The 17091-nt window shown below is 37.9% G+C and overlaps 1 protein-coding gene across 2 annotated transcripts in view; it reads left to right on the forward strand.

Moving 5' to 3' along the window:
• The window catches only part of ZNF385B (zinc finger protein 385B), a gene marked incomplete at its 3' end in the record, with an annotated part of 151548 nt that overhangs the window by 51320 nt on the left and 83137 nt on the right, over nt 1–17091 (forward strand). The gene's annotated exons all lie outside the window — the stretch shown is intronic.

The following is a 17091-nucleotide window of genomic DNA, read 5'->3' on the forward strand; positions in this document are numbered from 1 at the left end:
TCAGCACCCTGAATCCCTGTTCCCTGCTCCCTTTTCCTCTTCCCTTTCTCCCTGAATGTGCTTATGCTTTTGCTCAAGCACAAAAGCTTCTCCAGCCTGGCCGTGCAATTGTTTGCACCACAATTTGGGAATCTCTGGAGCATGAGTGTTGCTTCTTCCTCAGTGACAAAGTCCTTTGCAAATGGCATTGGACTGTTAAGCCTTTGTGGGTTGGTTGGTTTGTTTAATGGTGTGTCATCACTTTCTGAAAAAACTTATTGTATTTCAGGAGTAACGTCACTGGGATTTATCTGTTGTGATGGGATAACTGTTTTCCAGCTCTAGTAAAGGTGTCTGAATTAAAGAAAATTATCAGAACGGCACATGCTTAGTAGAGAAGATTTGTTGTTATAACGCAGGGCATATCGCATGCTTTCTTTTTGACTTCAGGAAAGTCACAGATGCTTTAATTCATTATACATAACACTTGATGTACTTGTCACATGTATCTTTTTTTGGTATTGCTTACTTGAACTGTAATCTCTTAGGTCAGGAATTCTTTCTTAACTTGTATATGTGGAGCTTGATGTTATTTGACACCTATCAGCATTACTGTAATACATATAATTAAAAATCATCAAGGGATGTTTTATAGAATTTTTTAGACTAACTTGCAGCTGCTTAAGTTCTGCGATTCCCCATTTTTCACATTATTTAGGAACTCATTAACATTATAAAGAATGTATATCTATTTGAATTTTGGAAGCAAAAGCTAGGGAAGAAATATATACAACTGTTAAAGTTTTGCCATTTTCAAATATACTGGTTTTTCAGTTCTACATTTTTTGAAGGTTATACAGAAATGCAATGCAAACAGAGTTCGAGAACTGAAAGGTGATGAGTCTTTCAGAATCTGTGTGCTCATGATAAAGAGGAAGGGCTAAAGGGGTCTGATATACTGCATGGGAAACATCCTGTTCTCCAGTGCTTGGGAACACAGGATCCAAAGCAGAATATAAGTTTGTCGTTCTCTTTTTTCCAGCTGCAGTGAAGTAATTACTGGGATGGCTTCTGTCATCTAGACCTTATAATGACAAATTCTTGGGTTAAAATAGCAGGTGGGTTGGGGCAAAAGTGATTAATGGCTTGAACAAAAATAGGTTTTACTGTGCATTTATAACTGAATTGGCATGCTTTCGATACTCTCAGCAGTATCTGTTAGGGCCTTGAGGGCTGCATACCTGTTGGACCTGTTAGGAGAGAAAGATTTAGGAAGATCCCTGTCTTAAGAAGATCCCTGTTCAGGGGTGAGAATTAAATTGACACTAGGTTCTTATGGCTGCCTCATCCCTTGCCGTGACAAAGGTGCATGTCTTAAACAGCATGACACCTGGTTGCTAAGTATGGGGAGACTTCTGTGCTCCATAAAAAGGTAAAATATAGGGGAATATATTTGTCATCTCACCTGTCCTAGGAGGAGTTGTTGAAGGCAAAATGTCATCTTCGAGGGTGCACTGTAGGTCAGATCTCATGATGGAGTGTCATACCAAAGGGCAACATTAGGATCTAAGGAGCTGGAATGTAATGATATAATTATATTTTGTTTTTCTGAATATTGTAAACTGGATCAGGAATACTGTTTTATTATTTCATTTAGCATGCAACAGAGTACAGAGTGCTAACTTCAATGGGATATATTGGCACACATGAATATAGGTGTGTTTGATGCATCTGTGTGAAGTAGATATACAGACAAGTAGCAATAAGCAGAGTTTACTTCATGTGAGCACAAGTAACACGATACACAGCATGAGCTGGTAGATTTTAATAGTCCTTTCATATGCATTTCAAGTATGTGTTTACTATGAGAGAGATGTTTTATCCATAAACTGGGGCAGACTTAAATGTTGCTTTTCTAAATCCTCCTAGAGCAAAACTTCTAGTGAGGACTGGATCCAGTGCTCTCTATGACAGGAAGAGGAAGAGCTGTAATTCCTATATGACTGGATGTGCATATGCCTTGGTGGTGGTTATGATTTGAGAGTTTGAGAGAGGACAGTTGCTTGCCTCTGCATTGAATCTGTGCCTGCATGTACCACAACTCACTGTAATTAACCTGATGTGGAAAAAGACTCAGAGGAGAACTGAACTCCTTTGATTCAATAGTTTTCTGTTCTGAGAAATTTCTGAGAAGCCTTGGGAGTTTGTCATGTTCCATGAAATTTATCTAGTGAGAAAGGGATTTAACTGTTACTCCCTGGACATGTGCTTGGTGATGTCTTCTGCCTGTTCCTGTGTGTCTGTACGCTAGGGTCAGGTTATTCTACCTTACTTCTGACTTCTGTTTTCCTCTTTCAAACTGAGATGATTCTTAGGGATTGTATTAAATGCATTGGATTAAAATACCACTCAAGTGTGACCAGCAGATTCCCCAGCATGTTTGACAGGACTTCAGTATTCTCCTGGCAAAGTTTCCTTGCCTTTGCTTTCATTCCTGCCTTGAATTTTAAAAGCAAAGTATGAGTGATTTGGCATTCCCTATGCTTAGCAAAATTTGGATTACTGGTGTGAATCCTTTATTACAAAAGGTAGGATAATTGTGGTTTTTTTGAGCGAAGGTCTTTTCTTTCACATATTAGCCATTGGTTTAAGTCAATGTCTCTGGAGAGTGCTTGTAATTCATTAGTGCGGTATTCATGGATTTGAAAATATTTGGTGAACAAACTTGAAGATTAAGAATCTCGATGGGTAGTACAATAACAATATGGTCAAACCTTAAACTACTAAATTTTGTCTTTTTCTTAACTTTTATGTTATTACCAGATGTAGTAGCTATAGCTCATTTTTCGTAGACTGCCCTGTTGTGAAAAACTTCTGCAACACTTCTGTATGTGACTAGTATATGGTGCAGTGCACATATAACCTTGAGAACAGGTACAGCAAGCCTAAAGAGTTGTTCGTGCATGAAAAGCAAAGGACCAAACCTAAACGATCCAAGCATGGCTGCGCAGAGAAGCCTCTTATGGGTTTGACAGCAGGATGCTATTATTGCTGTTTGACACTAATCTCTACAGAAGTCCGAAGTGCTGAATTTTGGACTTCTGGAAGGATGATTTGCTCTGTGCTCAAGCTGAAAATACAGCACATCTACATATACTGTCCTTTTTTTTTTTTTTTTTTTTTTTTTTTTTTCCAATCACTTACTGACAGTACAATTCTCCAAGTTTCTGAACATCAGCCAAAATATAAGCATGTTATATTGCAGTCTTCTGGGGAGACTTGCCTGTATCAAAGCAATCTGGGGACAAAGAATGGATGTAGAAAGAATGGAAGTCCAAACACCATGTTTTCTGTAGGCGTTGATGGATTCTATGTGACTTTTGTTTGTTATTAAAACTTGTTAGGCAGAGATAATAAGTAACCTATTACAAATGCTCAAAATGCCACTTCTCTAGCCTTTACATATGAGAGAGATGCTAGGAAAATACAGGGGAAAAAATTTTAAAGCATGAACTTTGGTTTAAAAAAAAAGAAAAAAAGACATCACCTGCGCATCTTACTAGTTGAGCTGTATGTCAGCTCTTCATTCTTTGACTACAGGAGCTGCTCGTGAATAAGACCCGAGTGCACTTGCCCTCAGGTAACGTGCTCAAGAGGCCTTTCCTTTCTTGTTACTCTAGTATGCATGCTCTCATGCTCTCTCTCTCTTCCCCTTAATGAGATTTGTGGTAGTAGGTACCACACTTGCAGTGGATGTTGTACCACCTTGTCTTCTGGAAGGTCAGCACCTGATAGCTAGCTGGAGAAAAAAAAAAAAAGCATTCTATCTTGTCATATTTCATTTACCATTGTTCTTTGCCTCTTTTACTTTCATTTCTCCTTAATGTTTTTGCTTTCTTTTCATCTTTCCTTCTCTGCCTTCTGCTATCTTGTAATAACATTTTGCCCTTTCATTCCATTCTTTTCACACATATTATACTGTGTTTAAGCCCTTTTTTTAACCTTTCTCCTCTGTATTCCACTGTTTCTCCTTTTTCTCTTCTGGCACCTATCCTTACCCTTGTTGCTTCTTTAGCTCTTTAGCACCATCTATAATGCAATAGCTGCATGATCTCTTCAGACTGGTGCTCCAAAAGAAAGTGCTGTCCTCCTGCTTTCCTCCTCACCCACATCGTCTCTGTTGTGCTTGTACCTGTTGTGCTTGCACAAGTGTATTGCATGCTCTTGTAGCCAAAGAGGCCATCATGCTGGCAGTGTGGAGGGGCCATCAGTGCTGTAACAGCACTGATTATGGATCTCTGAAGGGACCTTCTTAGACAAAAGAAAAATCAAGCGATCTCCAAAATCTTTGGACAGTGGGTGTTAGTAGAGTAGATGGGAGTTAACAGTTGTTTTAAAGGGAGGGGAAGAGAGGTCTGTACTTAAAACTGTAACTGTTTGTGTCCTGGAGATCATAGTTTAAACGTGAGCTAGAGGGCAGGCTAAAACATTAAAACTGTGATTAGTGAGTCCTAAGACCTTGTTCTGCAACCAAAGAGTGGTCTTCTGTGAGATAGGCTGGTACATGCTGTTAAGAGGGAGAGGGAAATAGGAGGGAGCTACAGTCCATCGAACCAGCTACATGGTTAAACCTGAGCGTGCTAGTGCATTGTAATGGCTTTAGCAAGGAACTATCAAACATTGCCAAAAAAGAGACATTACAGTCATTGAACAAGTGGAGGGAGTGGGGGAAGAATGCCTGCCAGTTCAGCGGGGGATATAGTCCTTGCCATTTTGTCTTGCTATAATGCATAAACATACTACGTGCTTGTGGAACATGTGAGACACTTCTGCAGTTAGCAGTGAAATTAAAAAAAAAAAAAAAAAAAAAAAATCCTTCAGACATCACAGAAAATACTACTAGTAGTAGTATTGTCAGCATGAGAGAATGTAGTATTTACTTGGGAATACTGGTCATCTTGCTAAGTCATCTGAGTCTATATAAAACCCGCATAAAGTTTCATAGAGGTTTGGTGTTGCCAATCCCAAGTGTGTAATGAGAATGAGTCACATCTTCCAAGATCACAAGATTTGCTTAAAAATCAGAGAGGTTTATTTTTAATTGGGTTTCATTTTTATTTGCCTTTTTATGTCAAAGCTGATTCATTTTTTCCACTGTTTTTCTGTGACCACTACTGCTAGCAATGCCCCCCCTTTTTAAAAAAAAAAAAAAAAAAAAAAGGAAGGGACTTTTAACAAGAATACCAAATATTTCAGGACATGTAACAAAATCATGCAATTGCTGCCAAGTCATGTTGGCAGGTAATTATCGAAGTAATCCCCCTTTTAGTAGAAAGAAAGAAGAGTAGGAGCTTGTAAAACAAAATAAGGTTAAGCTGAAGTTTCATATGTGCTGTTTTGAGTAACCAATAGTCACACCCTAGAGAAGAGTGTCGTCACTGGAACAATATGTTTTATTAAGGACTGGATGCAAACTTAATCTGTTCACAAAAATTTTGTCTAGTATTCTTACGTATGTGGAAGTTTGTTCCAAGTAGTTTGCTTTTCAAAGTCCTCTTATACCCCACCTCCCATCCCTTCACTTTCGTAAAAAAACAAACGAGGATATCAAGTAGATCTTAACTGTATACATTTAAGGCAAAGCACTGAAGTGGAAGGGTTATATACAAGATTTCTTCCATAATCTTCAGTTGCTTCATGAGGAATGATCTGACACTACTGCAACTGCAAATTGCATCAGATAAAAATCTGTCCCTAGTGCTCTTGGATTTCTTTTTTTCTTTTTTCTTTTTAATAAAACTCTTTCTATCAAGTATCCTTACTGGGATGCTCTTGGAAAAATTCTTTTGAAGAGTCAGAAGTTCTGCGCAGACCCCAGCTGTGGTGTACTGACACAGCACATCCCAAAGCAAGGGTCTGCAGGGCATGGGCACCTCTTTCGGTTAGGAATTTACGATTTGAGTCCCGGCTTTCAGATGACGTGCCTTTTGCTTTTATAATAGGAAGAGGGTTTTTTTCTTCTCTTCCTAGCAGAGGTTAATTTTAATTGTGCAAAAACAGTCTGTGGTGGATTTTAGTGGGCAATAGGTACTTACCATGGTAGCAGCAGCATTCTAAATGTTTTTATTCCATGTCCAAGTTAGTCTTGTAGATGACTTTTGAGCTAAACAAAAAATCCCAAAGCAGCTTCTTGCTGGTAGGTCTTTAAAGGAAGTCTTTTGTATCAGAGGAGACAAATTCAGCTGTGATGTAATCAAGCACTAGGGAAGATGGGGCATTTGCTTTTGCAAAACTTTAATTTAGCCTACCAGTTAGATTTTCCTTGATACACTGTAGATCTGTAGGGAGCTTTTCCCTTGGTCAAAGATAGGCAACTAGTTTAAAACCAATTGTAGGACAGATATATTAAAATATGTAACTTTAAAACTTTAGTGGAGTGACGACTTTTTTTTTTTATGGTTTTGTTACTTCAAATTAAGGTGGCACCAGCTACCGCGTGTCTCTGCATCACTTCTACATAGTCTGAAGAGGTATCATTCACCAATGAGAGTGAAGTAAAGTGTCCCAGCAGCTTTATGGGGCAAGGCATATTTCTCAGCAGCTCGAGTTCAAACCCTACTCAAAACTTGCACCAAGTCAAGAAGGAGCTTGTGGGAACGTTCTCTTTGCTAGATCTATTGTGCAGAACTTTCTATTCTGCTGAACTGACTGTAGATGAGAAACATGCTTCTGGGTAAGTAATTCCATGTGGAGGTTGAAATCTGTCTTTCAACTAGCTGCATAATAGAACACTGTATGCTTGCTCCAGCTGTATGGATGGAGAAATACATGCACTGTTTTGCTGATTTATTTTTAATAGCAATCCATTAGTGAAAGCTGTACTTGTTTGCCGTAGTTTAGGAGCTGAGTAGTCGAATTAGGAAATACTAGCACTGTGGGTGCCTGTGATCTATTTTTTAGATACTTTTTATCTTTAGGTAAACTGCGTCAGAAAAATACAAATGCCAAAATCAGCATTTGAACTTTATCTTTTTTTTTTCCTGTTCAGATGGTAATCGTGACATTTTCTGAAGAAAGGCTATAAATGAAAATTCTTGTTAGTAAGCCCATTGGAAGAATGTATTTCTTAAATAGTAAAATAAATTTGTTTTTTATTTGTGAGGATACTGATGGCTCACTGTGCAAATTTACTGCTTGATTAGTATATGTCTTTAATTTCCTTTTAGCATTATGCTGCTAAATCCTGTTGACTGATATTATGTTATATAATAGTTTCAATAACCATAAATAGTAATAGCATTTGAAATAGGGAATGCCTTCATGTGTGTTTTAAAGAACAACTTCAAATTATTGAGCCTATGAAATGTTACTATGTTGCAGATTACACTATACTGCTTAGCTGCAATGTTAAAAATGTGCACGATGCATTCAGAAAGTTCTTAGGATGCCTTGTTAGGTTGAAAACATAAATACTCTCCTTCTATCCTCAAAGTCCTGTTTTTATAGTTAGATGATTAGCTTGTAGAAAACATTTTTTTAATTTTTGTTTTTTCATACAAGGCAACCTTGTCTGGAGGAATGTCATTGGTAGCTTTTTCAGATGTTGAAGTAAATACTAATAAAATGCTCATTTGCTGTGAATGGAATGTTATAAAATACCCTCTGCTCTGTGTAAGTATGATCTGTGGCAAATTCCATTTCACAGGATTCCATTGCTTTTAAAAGTACCTCTTTTATCTCTCTTTTTTTACTAAAAACAATATGTATCCATTGACCATAAATTTTGGTTACTTTCACCTTGTTTTAACTTTCTAAAGGCATGAGAATGGCCTGGGGAGATGTTTTTGTATTAGAATTTAGGATTTAGAATTTAGTATTAGTGCAGTGTTTTAGTCTAGTTAAATTGTTCAGATTTTAGCAAATTAAGTTGCATGTTTGTAGGAGCTTCAGGACTGCAAATATAGCTATTTCGTAAGCATTTATCCCTTGTTCTCTTTTTCTCCATGTATGTGTCTGTGACATTGTGCTTATGTTTTGTTTGATCATAGTTTTACAGCTTGGGTGCTGAATTCTTTGTGGTAGGGATAATGCTCTCTGATTTTTATAGACCTTTGCTTCTCTGTGTCATTTTGTGTATTCAGACGTAGTCGTGATGATAATTTGCTGTGTTGCAAAGAAATACGTGTTGCAAAGAAATACATGTTGCAGAAGGTTTTAACAGAGAAGTCTGAGAGAAATCTGGTGATTTGGTTGTTCCTGTTGCTCACTTATGTGATTTCAGCATTCTGCATTTAGGAATGTATTAATTCTCTCTGAACTTGCAGCAGTCCACACCTTCCATGCCGCCTTCAGGATGCTTAATTAAACATCACTAGTCATAATTTCCCTGTGCTACCATTATCATGGTAATGTCTAGATTCACATTTATCTTTGGTTTTCCAGTGTGATTCATCTGACAGCCCACAGAATGGGCCAGGCTGCCATGCGTTGTCCACAGCAAACAGCTATTGGGCAGTGCAGACAGCCCAAAAATCTTGGGCTGTTCCTGACTCCTGGGAGAGAAGAGACAGGCGATGGGCAGTCCACGCTGGCCAGGCATCGGCTGTCTGCTGCTCTTGGCCAGTGGATGACAAGCCCAAGCTGACACTGTCCTGGCAAAATGGCTTGAAAGCTGAGGGAGAGAAGTGAGTCCAAAAATTGGTGTCAAGGCTTTGGGGACAGGTGCAATGTGGTGAAAACAGTAGAGAAAATTCTGTCTATCCAGAAAGCGTGAAATAAAAAACCAAACAAACCTAACCAACCAACTAACTAAAAAAAAAACCAGTTTTAACTCATCAAAACTGCTTTATGCAGAACATGCAGCTCTGTTAAGCTGAGAGAGATATTCTGTTGAGAGGGGGAACCTAATAAAAGCTGGAAGCTTGTGCACCAAAGATTACATGAATTTTGGCAAAAGCTGAGCAACACAAATGCTGCCAGATGAGGAAAAACGTCTAACCCTTGCTGGTGGTAGTGACTACGGCTGACCCTGCTTTTTGGGAAGCAGGCACAGGGCTCTGAGTCACAGGGGCAAGAGGCAGCATTGGGGGTCAGAAAAGGTCCTGGAAAGGGGGTGTTTGAACAGGACTCTCAACTCGTGGGAGGTGTCTGGGTAAAGAAGGGTAATTCAGAAGTACAGAAGTACTCTACTGTCACTTTCCCAATGATATTTCCTAATAAGAGTAATTTAAAAAGCTTTCTTTGTAGGAAAGATGAAACCGGCTTTATAAGTAAGCAAGAATTTCAGTGATGGGCACTGGTAATGGGCAGTGCACAAATAAAATTTACGTCATAGGTTTGTGTTTAGATAGGTGAATATCCCAGGTGCATGTACAGATTTCTTGGTTTTGCAAACAGATATTTGGGTTTGTTCAGTACTTGAAAATTTGGCCTTTGAGGAAAAGATGCTTTTATGTGCTGTAATACTAAAATGCTTTGAGCAACGTTTAAAATCATTATGTTCTATAGCTGTAGAGAACATTGAGATCTTTTGGAATGACTTATTTAAATATCCTTATAGTTGATGGTGTATTCCTATTTGAATAAATTCAGGAAAGATTCATCCTAAGCTGTTTCTATCCAGTGCTGCTTTAAAGAAACAGGAAAATATAATAATTTCATCACTTAAAGCTGCTTAAACCTTCAGGGGAAAAAGGGTTACTACTTAAATTTCAGATGAAAGGAGTGTTTTGTGAATTCATCTGTGTCATGTATTCATACCTGAATTAAAATGAGCCATGATGTACTGCACTTTCTCAGGGACATTACATAAACTTCCTTGTTCTAAACCACACACAAGTTTGAAATGTGCAAACAGAACTGAAAGAAACTTTGCAGTAGTTTCTCCACAAGCAGGAAGCCTAATATTTACACAACAATCAATAGGGTAATGGACACAGAGACAAGCAGTACTCTCTGCTACAAAACTTGGTTTAACTGGTAAAAGAAGGTAGGATCTATCTGAACAACAACGTTCTTTTTCGTTAGACATGTACGGTTGGGGATGGGTTTGGCTTGAATTCTGCGGAACCTTGTTGGCCAAGATTCTGAGTTGTGTGATTAAAACAAGGGATTGTTTAGAAGTATGTTGTATTTGGAACAGTTTTCTCCTGCTTTAATTTCTGGGATTTTGATCAGGTCTTTCATTCGCGTTTTCGTGAGACTCTAAAGAAGATTAGTCAAGGAAAAATCTGATCCTGATACAGCTTGCTTTGGCATAGATAAGGAGTTTCTTTATGTATGATTTACTTATACCTTCCTGTAATTCTTTGCTGTGATATTTATTTCTGTTTGTCCTGTGTGCCTTTACGGAGAAATTCCGCCTCACTGTGGGTAGACAGGTAAAGGGAAGCAAGAACACAACTCACCTCAGTGCAACCAGAAAGGGACAAGAAGGGACAGGGGACAGTATACTTGTTATTTCTTGTTATTGTCTGATCTACAGAGCTAATAATATTCTCTGACAATAAAAGTTGGCAATTTTCAATTCAAGCAAAACGTTGCTGAATCCAGGAACTTGTAAGAGGAAGCTAAATCTGTTTTGGTTCCTCTTGTTTCCAACATCCTTCTTGCGAGGACTCTGAAAAATGTTGTTGTTCCCGAAGTTCTGTAGGTAGGAACAATTGCTAATTGCATGTGCTACCTGCAAAGAATGGTTGAGAGAAAGGCCTGCCTGTCCTCGTACCCTTGGACGAGACCTGTCCATTGGAAGGAGAGGAGGTAGCTGGAGTATTGAGACACTGTGCTAAATTTCCATTCTGAGAGTGGATGTTTTGCTCCCTTACCCTGGTGGTCTTTTTCACTTCTCTAATGGTTGTAAGGGACAAGTGTGTGAAGGTTGTGGGCATGGCATGAGCCATGAAGTAGCATCGTCCTTTCTGAGGTTGGTCAGAGTTTGTGATAGGTCGTTGAAATCTGTCTGGGGCAAACTGATGATTTTTAACACTTCAGAAGGTACATCAGTAAATCAAATATTAGGTGGACAGGCTTAGGAGATTCTTCCAAATATCAACAGTCAACAGAAATGTGAGAAGTTCCCCAAAAATTTTAAGAATGCTTCACAATGGACAGCATCAGGTAATCCTAACTGGGTGACGTCTACCAGGTTTTCTTTGTTCAAGTGTATATGCCCTCCGGTTATTTATAATAGCCATTCTCAGAAGTGACTTGAAATTTAAAACAATAATAAATATTTTAAACTAGGCAAGGAAAACTTCAGCTAATAGACCAACAAATTATAAGCTACTGAAAAAACATGGTCTTACAATAAAAAGTATTGTGCAAACCTCCTAGTTATTCTAAATGTGTTGCCTATTGTAGTAATATAAGCCAGACAGTGAAGTTCAGCTTATACTATGAAGCCAAATTTAATTTTGTTGTCTTTGTGACTGCAATCTCTGTTTTATTAAGTAATTTCATTAACAGTTATTACCAAAGAGAAATTAATCTCAGACTTGCACGTTTCTAAGGGCAGTGCTCCCCAAAGAACTTTTATATACACTCTGCAGGCATAGATCCAAACCAGCGTCCAGTGTTCCCTGATAAAGCAGATTCCTTTATTTGAGGAGGTGATGATTGATACAACAGTGATAAGTGCAGTTATCCACAGGTGATGAGGCATCTCACCAGCATTTACAAGGTCCTTCCTGTATGTTGTTTTCAAAACCCACCTGTTGGCTGACTCGGATCCTCATGTCTATGCAGAGCTCCATTTGGTATTGCTGTCTTATTTAGCATCCTGCTTGTATGGGTGTGCTCGTGTGGTACGATAATAAAGAGAGTTTGACGTGTAGCTACATTATATTCTGAAGTAATTTTTAATTTTTCCTCTGTTTTCAGCAGATATTTAGACAGTAACTAAAATGTATGTCCTTGGTGATGCTGTACTTTGTACTAAACTGAAGTTGATGACTAAAGAATCAGATTGTTCTTTCTAGATTTTATGAGGGATCTGAAGAAAGAGAGAGCTTTCAGAATGGAGGAAAGAAAATTTCTTTTTGAGCTCTTCCTCTTTGTCATTCTACAGCAATGCAGGCATTGCTAAATGTCAAGACATTTCCTCGACGCAGAAGAATGCTCAAGTTCATCTCACCATATCTTGCTCCTTGTTACTTATATTTCTTGTTCTTGCTCAGGAAAGCAGGCAGTCGTATCTTCTACCATATTACACAAAAACCACCATATTGCTTAACAACTTGGATGGTGTCTCTGCTAAGCCTATAGAATAGCCTGTTTTGATTGATTGAGTAAAGGCTAAGAATAAAAGTAAAACCCCAAACCACAACACTGCCCCCAAAAAACCCTAAACTTGTTATATACCTCTATAGTTGTGTTCAATTTAGAATACTTTGTTTTGTTCATTGCTGTAAATAAACCAAAATATAATATATCCTTGTATATAATATACAATTGTTAAAATAGAATTATAACTATTGCAGACTCTGGAGACTTGAATTACTTTTATGTTGCTTGAGATTACTTAGGTATACAGTTCTACAGTGTTCTTAGGAAAGTAGTTCTTGCTGACATATATCAGGAGGCCTTCAAGAAACCAGACTTAGACAGAATTAAATAGTTACGGCAAGAGGCTAATGAGTCAGCCATAGGCCAGCTTTTCCTTCAGAAAGTGCAATATATTTAAAAAGCAACATCCAATGATTACTTTAAAATAAAGATGTGAAAAGATATAGTATTGTTCTACATTCCTTGATTTTTTTTATTTTTTTATTTTTTTTTTTTTTTGGTAGCTCATGTCTTAAGGGTAGATACCAAATTAGAAGAATTCTGAAAAGGTAGCTGATTCATAGTCCCAGAAAAGTAGCTAAAGCATCTAAAGCGTTGTTTTTCCCCAAATTCCACCTTTAAAGAGTTTGAATATATTTTGGAGGTTCCATGCTACTAAAACCAAATTTTATTCTCTCTTTTTTAAGATTGAATTTAAGAGGATTATGTAGATTAGAGATTGTATTTGGCAATAGCTTCCAGGGCTATTCTTAGGTTGATTCATGTGTTTTGTCTCCTGTGTAAAAATTAATCAGTTTGTTATATTAACAACTGCTCTTCAGTGCCTTGAGATACCATATATTAATGTCTGTCAGCACGTCATGGTGGCACAGCTGAAACTTAGGTAGAAATGACAATAATAGGTCTAAAAATAGTTCTGAAAAGTTCTTTGAAAAGCTACTGCCAACTTCCTGAAATGACAGGTAGTAGCACAGCAGAAGAAGAAAGCAGCCCTGCCTTGTGGGTGGGTGAGGTTCTCTCTGACACAAAGTACTGCATGTATGAGTAAATCATAGAAAAATCATGACTGACTAGAAAGCAGGGTTTTTTTGTCCCTTTTGAGGGCTGAATATGAATCTAACTATAGGACATTCACTTATGAACTTTTAAAACTTATTCACTTATAAAAAGAAGGCTCCAAATCCTAAAGAAATTGCAATAGTTCAAAGAGCTTAATTTGGACATCCCTACACGTATTGCATAGCTATTCAGATTTTTGGTAAGTACAAAAAACATCACAGGAAATCATGAATTATGTCCTGAAAGGTAATGTCCATACCTAAAGCTCTTCCTAAATCCCTGCTCTCTCCCTTCCCATGTTCTTGCAAAACCAAGAAGCTTCATTTAGTTTCATCGAAAAGCCGGTCTGTTTTCTCTCAGGTAGTCCCAAATCTCTAAAACTACAGGTAACTTGGTAAGGTGCTTCTCTGTAAATAGAGGATTTATTAGTTTGGGTGCCTGAGAAGAGAGGCCATATTGGAGATGTACATTTTCAAACCTCAAGTTACAGGTAAGTGTGAGTCAATAGCTGGGGCTGAGAAGGAAAATTGTATGAGCAAAGTATTTGCAACTTTTTTATTTTTAATGTGCTGTCTGAAACTTAAGGGAGGAAGAGACATCAGAACAGGTAGGGAGAGCATTGTGGTTGAGAATTACAGAAGCAGTGGGGTTTCTGGAGGAGGCGGGGGGGAACTGGAGGATACAGTCAAGATCAGAGTAGGGATATCACTAATAGTGGGAAGAGAGACTTTGCTCCAGGCTTGCTTAGAACTATAGGAAACGAAGGGCACTATAGACATGAAAAGAGAGTAATTCAAAGTGTTCAAAGCTTTTGAGGAATAAGGATAGATTCAATCCTATGATTTCACTGAAAAAGTAATTTCTATACTTATGTGATTTCGATGGCACTGAAAGCGTAGCTGTTCAGCCAGCAAAGATACAGGGAATACTTTGAGGTAAAAGGAGTAGGGTGTCCATCTCTCTTCCCCAGTGTTCTTAGAGCTTATGGCATATGCTGAGCTATAAAGCTGAGCGACCAGGTTTTACAAGATTCCCTGTGAATGTTGTTCTTTACCCTTAAATTGTTAGCTTGTAATTCTCATTTTGTTGGAAGTTCTGCTGCTCACTGCAGTGGAATGAGGAGTTGGCCTCTGAAGTGGTATATTGTATTTCTGACACGCTTTAAAACAAAAGGCTGATCAGCATCTCCACTGCCTATCAGTTGCCTAATGCACTGCCGGTCAGTCTGTCATGGGGCGTAAGCTTCAGCTGAAAGTGTCTTGTGGCTGGCTTGCTCAGTCTTTATTTTTTACCCATGTGAATCCTCTGAGGCTAGTGGAATTAATGTAATGGACAAGAGCATATGTGAGAGTAGAAATAGGCTCAGCAATCCACAAAATGTGGTCTTTGTCCAATTTAAATGAAAGGTAAGTAAAACCTTAGAAGGGGGAGCATTTTCATTTCAGGTCTGCATCTTGAGTGCAAAGGAGTCCATGGGGAGTGATGTGTGGTTTCTGCTTAAGTAGAACTCCAGCTATAGAAAAAAATCAATCAGCTTTTCACTGAGCATACTCAATAGTAAAGGATATACTTTAAGATCAGCAATGTTAGAGACTACACGATTACTCTGTGGCTCTGTGCTCTTTAAATTTTAAAATTATGGTAATTATCACATTTAAAAAACATTTTGTAAGTTTTAGTATTAAAAATACAATTGAAACACAAGTGAAACTGATACTGAAACATGTGAAGATAGGCTGCGCTCACTAATTTCGTTACTTTCTGATCTTTCTTTAGAAGTCCTAACCTATTTGGCTTTCCTGCCTTTCCCATGGGACGCTCTCCTTTTGCTTTACTGGATAGGTTGTTTTGGATATTGGTTTTGCCAATATTAAGCCTTAGGAATACCATTCATTTCTTCCATCCCATCATTCCTAATTATGCTCCAGTGTATCAAACTAAGGGACATTCTTTGGTTACAGTATTTACGCCTCAAACATTTGTGGTGCAGTAAGGGGTACAGATAGTAATTTCCTTTTAAATCAGTGCTAATAATAGCAGTAGGAATGGTGTTCTATGGTTGCATTTAAAGGTCTTAATAACCTCTTTAAAATATTTATTTCAAAATTGTATGTATCTAGTCAACTCATAGATACCTTTTGAAGAGTGCTTTCCCTGCAGTGAGTTAGTCTGTGGTTCCTGTCCTGGTCACTGGGTTCATAAAGGTGACATCTGGGATTCTACCGTTTGGTTATTGCTGTTCCTTTGTGTGCAGTAACCTTGGAGTTACTTTTAGTGGCATACTCTGTGCATATGTGGTGCTTTGAAACATTTGTTAGATTACATGAAAGGTCTTTAAGCCAAATGCTTACTTCTAGCGGCTGTAAATGGTATCAGTTTACTGTTTTAGTTGTCTGCTCTTGGGACACTAAGAACAGTATCATTTTATTTTTTGAGTCCCTGCTCAAGTTTGGCCATTGAGAAATAGTATCAGGTAATGAAAGGGATGGGATCCTAATACAGCTTAATAATAGTAAAACAAACAAGCAAACAAACACAACTAAATAACCCTTTGTCTTCAGGAATCCAATTAAATTAAAAGTAAAGACTTACTATACTGTAATGATACTTAAGAAGCTAGTAATAGTCTTAATGTTTCAAAGATACATACTGGGATCTGAGTAGCTCTTTGAGTTAAAAGAAATGAGCAGCTTCTGTGGACTGGGAGGGTGAGCTGATTACAGAAAAACTAACCACAGAATAAACAATAAAACTTTCTGATACTTGGTCTAAATAGGAAAGATTCATCCAGATACATTTAACATGCTGAGTCTGTAAACCTAGGGATTTATTTTGCTTGTAGTTGGAGGGCTAGGTGTAAAATTTGGGAAATCCTTCTTTTACAGCTGTTTGAGAAGTACTTTGAGATGTAGTTATGCAAATATAACAAAAATGAGGATCTCAGCACCATCTTTGCTTTTTAAAATTAAACAAAGGAAAGACTTCTACTTGAAAGAGGAATTGCTTCTTGTAAATAAAAACATCACAGATTTGAAATCCTAGACCCTTAGAGCAAGGAAAGTGTAGGAAATACTAAGAAACATAAAAAAGTTTCTACCAAGTCAGTATTTTATATCCAATTGTGAGTTATTAAGTACTTAAAAATTACATAATACTGTCAATTATGAATACAAATCCAGGGGGAATTTTAAGACCTTTCATCAGAATTTTAAAACCCTGAGACCCTAAGGATTAATTCCCTAAGGAAACATGAACATAAATAATGAAGTACCTGATACTGACCTCTGAGAAAATACGCAAACTCCTACCAAATTGCATCTGGAATGGTTGTTCACACAACAAGAAACAAAAGGATGAAAGATGGACTTACTGCAAGGGCAGCAAGGTTTCTTAATTTGAGCTGTTGCAAGGACATTGCATTGTGGCTGTAACAGCTTTGCCATGCCTCGCTCTGAGCAGCAGTGCAGCTTCTCTCTGCCAAACGTCTCCAGGGAAAGGCTTCCTGCATCTGCGCCTTCACACCAAGGAATCCCTCATCTCACTGACTAAGGTGCAGCGAGGAGGTGCTAAGCTGATATAGCAAGATAACAGTTAAGTCTGTGCTTTTTGTGTTTATTGCTAGAAGTTGCTAGGTGATCTATGGGTGTGTTTGCCAGTTTCTGCATCATTCTTCATTTTCATGATTTGATTGGATCTCTTCTAAAACTTTATATGTTTGACCTCTATTTACTCTTCATCTTAAATGCATTTCTTCCTTTGCACTTTAGTAGT

Source organism: Platalea leucorodia (assembly GCF_965183815.1).
Source record: "Platalea leucorodia genome assembly, chromosome: 5".
In the NCBI taxonomy this organism is placed as follows: Eukaryota; Metazoa; Chordata; class Aves; order Pelecaniformes; family Threskiornithidae; genus Platalea; species Platalea leucorodia.